This window comes from Arachis stenosperma, chromosome 4 (genome assembly GCF_014773155.1).
Source record: "Arachis stenosperma cultivar V10309 chromosome 4, arast.V10309.gnm1.PFL2, whole genome shotgun sequence".
NCBI classification, from domain to species: Eukaryota; Viridiplantae; Streptophyta; class Magnoliopsida; order Fabales; family Fabaceae; genus Arachis; species Arachis stenosperma.
Window position 1 is genome coordinate 46,415,507 of NC_080380.1, and position 8,055 is coordinate 46,423,561.

The window sequence follows — 8,055 nt, forward strand, 5'->3', positions numbered from 1 at the left end:
ACTTTCAAATTCAAGTTCCCACCCTTTCCCACCCAACATGGCCGAACCTATACCCTCCCCCCTCCCTATAAATACCCTTCTTTTCTTTTACATTTTCACACAACACAACCCACATTCTCCCACATAACCGAACCCTCTCTTCTCCCTCTCTCCATATTTTCTTCTTCTTCTTCTACTCTTCTTTTCTTTTTGCTTGGGGACAAGCAAATTTTAAGTTTGGTGTGGTAAAAAGCCTAAGCTTTTTATTTTTCATTCACCATCAATGGCACCCAAGGCCGGAGTTTCCTCAAGAAAAGGAAAAGGGAAGGCAAAAGCTTCCACTTCCGAGTCATGGGAGAGGGAGAGATTCATCTCCAAGAGCCATCAAGACCACTTCTATGATGTTGTGGCAAAGAAGAAAGTGATCCCTGAGGTCCCTTTCAAGCTCAAGAAGAATGAGTATCCGGAAATCCGACATGAAATTCAAAAAAGAGGTTGGGAAGTCTTAGCCAACCCCATGCAACAAGTCGGAATTTTCATGGTTCAAGAGTTCTATGCCAATGCATGGATCACTAGAAACCATGACCAAAGTATGAACCCAAGCCCAAAGAATTATCTCACAATGGTTAGGGGGAAATACTTGGATTTTAGTCCGGAGAATGTGAGGTTGGCGTTTCATTTGCCTATGATGCAAGGTGATGAACACCCCTACACAAGAAGGGTCAACTTTGATCAAAGGTTGGACCAAGTCCTTAGGGATATTTGTGTGGAAGGCGCCCAATGGAGAGTTGACTCCAAAGGCAAGCCAGTCCAACTAAGAAGACTGGACCTCAAGCCTGTAGCTAGAGGATGGTTGGAGTTCACTCAAAGATCCATCATCCCCACAAGCAACCGATCTGAAGTTACTATGGATTGGGCCATCATGGTTCATAGCATCATGATTGGTGAAGAAGTAGAGGTTCATGAAGTCATAGCCAATGAACTCTACAAAATAGCTGACAAGCCTTCATACATGGCACGGCTAGCATTCCCTCACCTCATATGCCATCTATGTTATTCAGCCGGAGTTATCATAGATGGAGATGCCTCCATAGAAGAAGACAAGCCCATCACCAAGAAAAGGATGGAGCAAACAAGGGAAGTTCCTCACGGCCCTCAAGGAGAACAAGAGGAGGTTCACCATCAACAAATGCCTCAAATGCACTTTCCTCCCAACAACTATTGGGAGCAACTTAGCACCTCCTTGGAAGATTTGAGCCATAATGTAGAACAACTAAGGGTGGAACACCATGAACACGCCCTCACTCTTCAAGAAATAAGAAAAGATCAAAGAGCAATGAGGGAGGAGCAACAAAGGCAAGGAAGGGACATAGAAGAGTTGAAGAACATCATTGGTCCTTCAAGAAGAAGACGCCACTAGAGGTGGATTCATTCCTTGTTCTTAATTTCTTTCTGTTTTCTGTTTTTAAGTATTATGTTTATCTATGTTTTGTGTCTTTCTTTCATGATCATTAGTATGTAACCATGCCTTAAAGCTATGAATAAAATCCATTAATCCTTCACCTCTCTTAAAAGAAAAATGTTTTAATTCAAAAGAACAAGAAGTACATAAATTTCGAAAATAGCTCTTGAATTTAGTTTAATTATTCTGATGTGGTGACAAAATTTTTGTTTTCTGAATGAATGATTGAACAGTGCATATGTCTTTTGATCTTGTTGTTTATGAGTGTTTAAAATTGTTGGTTCTTGAAAGAATGAGGAACAAAGAGAAATGTTATTGATGATCTGAAAAACATCATGAAATTGATTCTTGAAGCAAGAAAAGCAGTGAAAAGAAAGCTTGTGAAAAAAAAAAAAAAAGTGGCGAAAATTGAAAAAGAAAAAAAAAAGCAAGCAGAAAAAGCCAATAGCCCTTAAAACCAAAAGGCAAGGGTAGCAAGGATCCAAGGCTTTGAGCATCAATGGATAGGAGGGCCCAAGGAAATTAAATCCGGGCCTAAGCGGCTAAATCAAGCTGTCCCTAACCATGTGCTTGTGTCATGAAGGTCCAAGTGAAAAGCTTGAGACTGAGTGGTTAAAGTCGTGATCCAAAGCAAAGAGTGTGCTTAAGAGCTCTGGACACCACTAATTGGGGACTTTAGCAAAGCTAAGTCACAATCTGAAAAGGTTCACCCAGTTATGTGTCTGTGGCATTTGTGTATCCGGTGGTAATACTGGAAGACAAAATGCTTAGGGCCACAGCCAAGACTCATAAGTAGCTGTGTTCAAGAATCAACATGCTTAACTAGGAAAGTCAATAACACTATCCGAAATTCTAAGTTCCTAGAGAAGCCAATCATTCATAAACTTCAAAGGAAAAAGTGAGATGCCAAAACTGTTCAGAAGCAAAAAGCTACAAGTCCCGCTCATGCAATTAAATTAATATTCATTGATATTTTGGACTTTATAGTATATCTCTTCTTTTTATCCTATTTGATTTTCAGTTGCTTGGGGACAAGCAACAATTTAAGTTTGGTGTTGTGATGAGCGGATAATTTATACGCTTTTTGGCATTGTTTTTATATAGTTTTTAGTAAGTTTGAGCTACTTTTAGGGATGTTTTCCTTAGTTTTTATGTTAAATTCACATTTCTGGACTTTACTATGAGTTTGTGTGTTTTTCTGTGATTTCAGGTAAATTCTGACTGAAATTGAGGGATTTGAGCAAAACTCTGAAAAAGGCTGACAAAAGGACTGCTGATGCTGTTGGATTCTGACCTCCCTGCACTCGAAATGGATTTTCTGGAGCTACAGAACTCCAAATGGCGCGCTCTCAACGGCGTTGGAAAGTAGACATCCAGGGCTTTCCAGCAATATAATAGTCCATACTTTATTCGAAGAATGACGACGCAACTTGGCGTTGAACGCCAAGTACACGCTCCTTTCTGGAGTTAAACGCCAGAAAAACGTCATGATCCGGAGTTAAACGCCCAAAACACGTCATAACCTGAAGTTTGACGCCAAGAAATGCCTCTACACGTGGATAAATCAAGCTCAGCCCAAGCACACACCAAGTGGGCCCCGGAAGTGGATTTATGCATCAATTACTTACTCATGTAAACCCTAGGAGCTAGTTTATTATAAATAGGCTGATTCACTAATGTATTAGTGATCTTTGACCATCTTTTGATCTCAGTTTTGTTTTATTCTTCATCTGAGGAGATCATTGATCACGGTTTAGGGGGCTGGCCATTCGGCCATGCCTGAACCTCTTGCTTATGTATTTTCAACGGTGGAGTTTCTGCACACCATAGATTAAGGGTGTGGAGCTCTGCTGTACCTCAAAGATTAATGAAGTTCTATTTTCTTTTATTCAATTCTCTATCTTATTCTTATTCCAAGATATTCATTCGTACCCAAGAACATGATGAATAGCTAATAACTCTCATCATCATTCTCACTCATGAGCGCGCGTGATTGACAACCACTTCCGTTCTACATGCAACAAAGCTTGAATGTGTATCTCTAAGATTCCCCAACAGAATCTTCGTGGTATAAGCTAGATAGATGGCGGCATTCATCTGGATCCGGAAAGTCCAACCTTGTCTGTGGTGTTCCGAGTAGGATCCTGGGAATCCGGAAAGTCTCACCTTGTCTGTGGTGTTCCGAGTAGGATTCCGTTCATGAATGACTGTGACGTGCTTCAAACTTTAACCTGCTGGGCGTTAGTGACAAACGCAAAAGAGGGATTCTATTCCAGTAGGAGCGGGAACCAACCGGTGATTGGCCGTACTGTGACAGAGTGCGTGCATTAGCTTTCACTGCGAGGATGGGATGTAGCTATCAACCATGGGTGATGCCTCCAGACTGGTTAGCTGTGCGAGTGACAGCCGTACAGGTTATTTCCCCGAGAGGAATGAAAGTAGCCACAGCTGATAGTGAACCCCTATACAAAGCTTGCCATGGAAAGGAGTAAGAAGGATTGGGTAGAAGGAATAGGAGAGCAGGCGTCCTAGAGCTCTACAGCATCTCCATTCCGCTTATCTGAAATTCCTACCAATGGATCTACATAAGTATCTCTATCCCTTTTATTATTCCTTTTTATTAGAACAATCCAATTATCACTATTACAAATGTTCAATCCGCCTAACTGAGATTTGCAAGGTGACCATAGCTTGCTTCATACCAACAATCTCTGTGGATTCGACCCTTACTCACGTAAGGTTATTACTTGGACGACCCAGTACACTTGCTGGTTAGTTGAACGGAGTTGTGAATTCCAATAAAGAAAACCTCACACAGGTGCTGCCCCTTAGAAGCCTTCATCTCAAAATAAACAGTGTCCTAAGGGTATATTCATACTAAAGCTCAAAAGATAGATTCCATACAAACTTAAGGATGTTGAATCACAATTTCGTCCACCAACATTCATAAACTTCACTATAAAAAATATGCACTGTTCAAGCATTCATTCAGAAAACAAAAAGTATTGCCACCACATCAAAATAATTAAACTAATTTTAAGATAAAATTTGAAATCCAAGCACTTCTTGTTCTTTTGTAATTAGGCACATTTTTCATTTAAGAAAGGTGAAGGACTCATGGAATTATTCATAGCTTTAAGGCATTGACATTAGACACTAATGATCATGTAATGAAGACACAAACATGCATAACACATAAAGCATAAAGTCGAAAAACAAAAAAAATAAGAACAAGGAAATTAAAAAACGGGTCCACCTTAGTGATGGCGGCTAGTTCTTCCTCTTGAAAATCCAATGGAATGCTTGAGCTCCTCAATGTCTCTTCCTTGCCTTTGTTGCTCCATCCTTAGTGCTTTTGGTGCTCCTATCTTTCGTTGCTCCCAATAGTTGTGTGGAGGAAAATGTATCCCTTGAGACATCTCAGGGATTTCTTGCTGAGGGGATTCCTCATGCTCTTGTTGAGGTCCATGAGTGGGCTCTCTTGTTTGCTTCATCATTTTTCTAGTGATAGGCTTTTGAGATGAATCTCTCCATCTTCCATGATTCAGAGTTGGAAGCAATTGCCTTCCCTTTCCTCTTTCTAGAGGTTTCTCCGGCCTTAAGTGCTATAAATGGTTATGGAAAAACAAAAAGCAATGCTTTTACCACACCAAACTTAAAAGGTTTGCTCGTCCTCGAGCAGAAGAAGAAAGAAAGAAGGGGAAGAAGAAGAGAATGGATGAGATTGAGGGTGGTATGTGAGGAAGAGTATTATGAAAAGGTGTGAGAGAGAGAGAATGAGTTGAGGTTGGTAGGGATCCTGTGGGGTCCACAAATCTTGAGGTGTCAAGGACTTCTCATCCCTATTCCATTTAGGCGTGCAAAACGCCCTTAGAGTGCAATTCTGGCGTTAAACGCCAGACTGTTGCCTGTTTCTGGTGTTTAACGCCAGCTTTTCTTCCTTTTCTCGCGTTTAACACCAAGTTGTAGCTTGTTTCTGGTGTTTAATGCCAGCTTGTTGCTTCTTTCTAGCGTTAAACGCCAGTCTGGTGCCCATTTCTGGCGTTAAACGCCCAGAATGGTGCCAGACTGGGCATTTAACGCCCATTCTGCTACTCTTACTGGTGTTTAAACGCCAGTAAGCTTATCCTCCAGGATGTGCTATTTTTAATGCTATTTTTTAATTTGCTTTGATTTTTGTAGTTGTTTTTGTGACTCCACATGATCATCAACCTATAGAAAACATAAAATAACATAGATAAATAAAAATTGGGTTGCCTCTCAACAAGCGCTTCTTTAATGTCAATAGCTTGACAGTGGGCTCTCATGGAGCTTCACAGATAATTAGAGCATGGTTGGGGCCTCCTAACACCAAACTTAGAGTTTGGTTGTTGCCTTTCAACACCAAACTTAGAGTTTGGTTGTAGCCTCCCAACACCAAACTTAGAGTTTGAATGTGGGGGCTTTGTTTGACTCTGTATTGAAAGAAGCTTTTCCTGCTTCCTCTCCATGTGTACAGAAGGAGAACCTTGAGTCTCGAATACAAGGTAGTCCTCATTCAATTGAAGGACCAACTCTCCTCTGTCAACATCAATCACAGCTTTTGCTGTGGCTAGGAAAAGTCTGCCAAGGATGATGGATTCATCCTCATCCTTCCCAGTGTCTAGTATTATGAAATCAGCAGGGATGTAAAGGCCTTCAACCTTCACTAGCACGTCCTTTACTAGTCCATAATCCTTTTTCATGGATTTGTTTGCCATCTCTACTGAGATTCTTACAGCTTAAACCTCAAAGATTCCCATTTTCTCCATGACAGAGAGTGGCATGAGGTTTATGCCTGACCCCAGGTCACACAGAGCCTTCTCAAAGGTCATGGTTCCTATGGTACAAGGTATTAAGAACCTTCTGGGATCCTCTTTCTTTTGAGGTAATATCTGCCTAATCAAGTTATTCAGTTCATTAGTGAGCAAGGGGGGTTCATCCACCCAAGTCTCATTACCAAATAACTTGGCATTCAGCTTCATAATTGCTCCAAGGTACTTATCAACTTGCTCTTCAGTAATATCTTCATCCTCTTCAGAAGATGAATAGTCATCAGAGCTCATGAATGGCAGTAGTAGGTTTAATGGAATCTCTATAGTCTCTAGATGAGCCTCAGATTCATTAGGTTCCTCAATTTGGAACTACTTTTTGTTCAGAGGACGTCCCATGAGGTCTTCCTCACTGGGATTCACATCCTCCTCCTCCTCTCTAGGTTCTGCCACACCAAGTAAGGTTATGGCATTGCACTCTCTTTTTGGATTCTCTTCTGTATTGCTTGGAAGAGTACTATGAGGAGTTTCAGTGACTCTTTTACTCAGCTGGCCCACTTGTGCCTCCAAATTTCTAATGGAGGACCTTGTTTCATTCATGAAACTGAGAGTGGACTTAGATAGATCAGAGACTATGTTTGCTAAGCTAGATGGATTCTGCTCCTTATTCTCTGTCTGTTGCTGAGAGGATGATGGAAAAGGCTTGCTATTGCTAAACCTGTTTCTTCCACCACTATTAAAGCCTTGTTGAGGCTTTTGTTGATCCTTCCATGAGAAATTTGGATGATTTCTCCATGAGGGATTATAGGTGTTTCCATAGGCTTCACCCATGTAATTCACCCCTGCCATTGCAGGGTTCTCAGGATCATAAGCTTCTTCTTCAAAAGATGCTTCTTTAGTACTGTTGGATACATTTTGCAATCCATTCAGACTTTGAGAAATCATATTGACTTGCTGAGTCAACATTTTGTTCTGAGCCAATATGGCATTTAGAACATCGATTTCAAGAACTCCCTTCCTCTGAGGCGTCCCATTACTCACATAATTCCTTTCAGAGGTGTACATGAACTGGTTATTTGCAACCATCTCAATGAGTTCCTGAGCTTCTGTAGGCATTTTCTTCAGGTGAATAGATCCACTTGCAGAGTGGTCCAATGACATCTTAGACAATTGAAACAAACCATCATAGAATATATCCAGGATGGTCCATTTTGAGAGCATGTCAGAAGGACACTTTTTGGTCAGTTGCTTGTATCTTTCCCAAGCTTCATAGAGGGATTCACCTTCTTTCTGCCTGAAGGTTTGAACATCAACTCTAAGCTTGCTCAACTTTTGAAGAGGAAAGAACTTGGCTAAGAAAGCCGTAACCAGCTTATCCCAAGAGTTCAGGCTATCTCTAGGTTGAGAGTCCAACCATACTCTAGCTCTATCTCTTACAGCAAAAGGGAAAAGCATAAGCTTGTAGACCTCGGGATCAACTCTATTGGTCTTAACAGTATCACAGATCTGCAAGAATTCAGTTAAGAACTGAAAAGGATCTTCTGATAGAAGTCCATGAAACTTGCAATTCTGTTGCATCAGAGAAACAAATTGAGACTTAAGCTCAAAATTGTTTGCTCCAATGACAGGAATTGAGATGCTTCTTCCATGGAAGTTGGAATTTGGTGCAGTAAAGCCACCAAGCACCTTCCTTGCATTGTTGTTGTTGGGTTCGGCTGCCATATCCTTTTCCTGTTAAAAAATTTCAGTTAGGTCCTCTTTAGAGTACTGTGCTTTAGCTGCTCTTAGCTTCCTCTTCAAGGTCCTTTCAGGTTCAAGATCAGC

General features: G+C 41.0%; 1 non-coding gene across 1 annotated transcript; it reads left to right on the top strand.

The window, feature by feature from the left end:
• Window positions 1–7,450: 7,450 nt before the first annotated feature.
• On the top strand, window positions 7,451–7,554 carry LOC130978337 (small nucleolar RNA R71). The gene has a single exon (XR_009085986.1). It is a non-coding gene; the product is annotated as a small nucleolar RNA R71 (small nucleolar RNA).
• The last annotated feature ends 501 nt before the right edge of the window (window positions 7,555–8,055 follow it).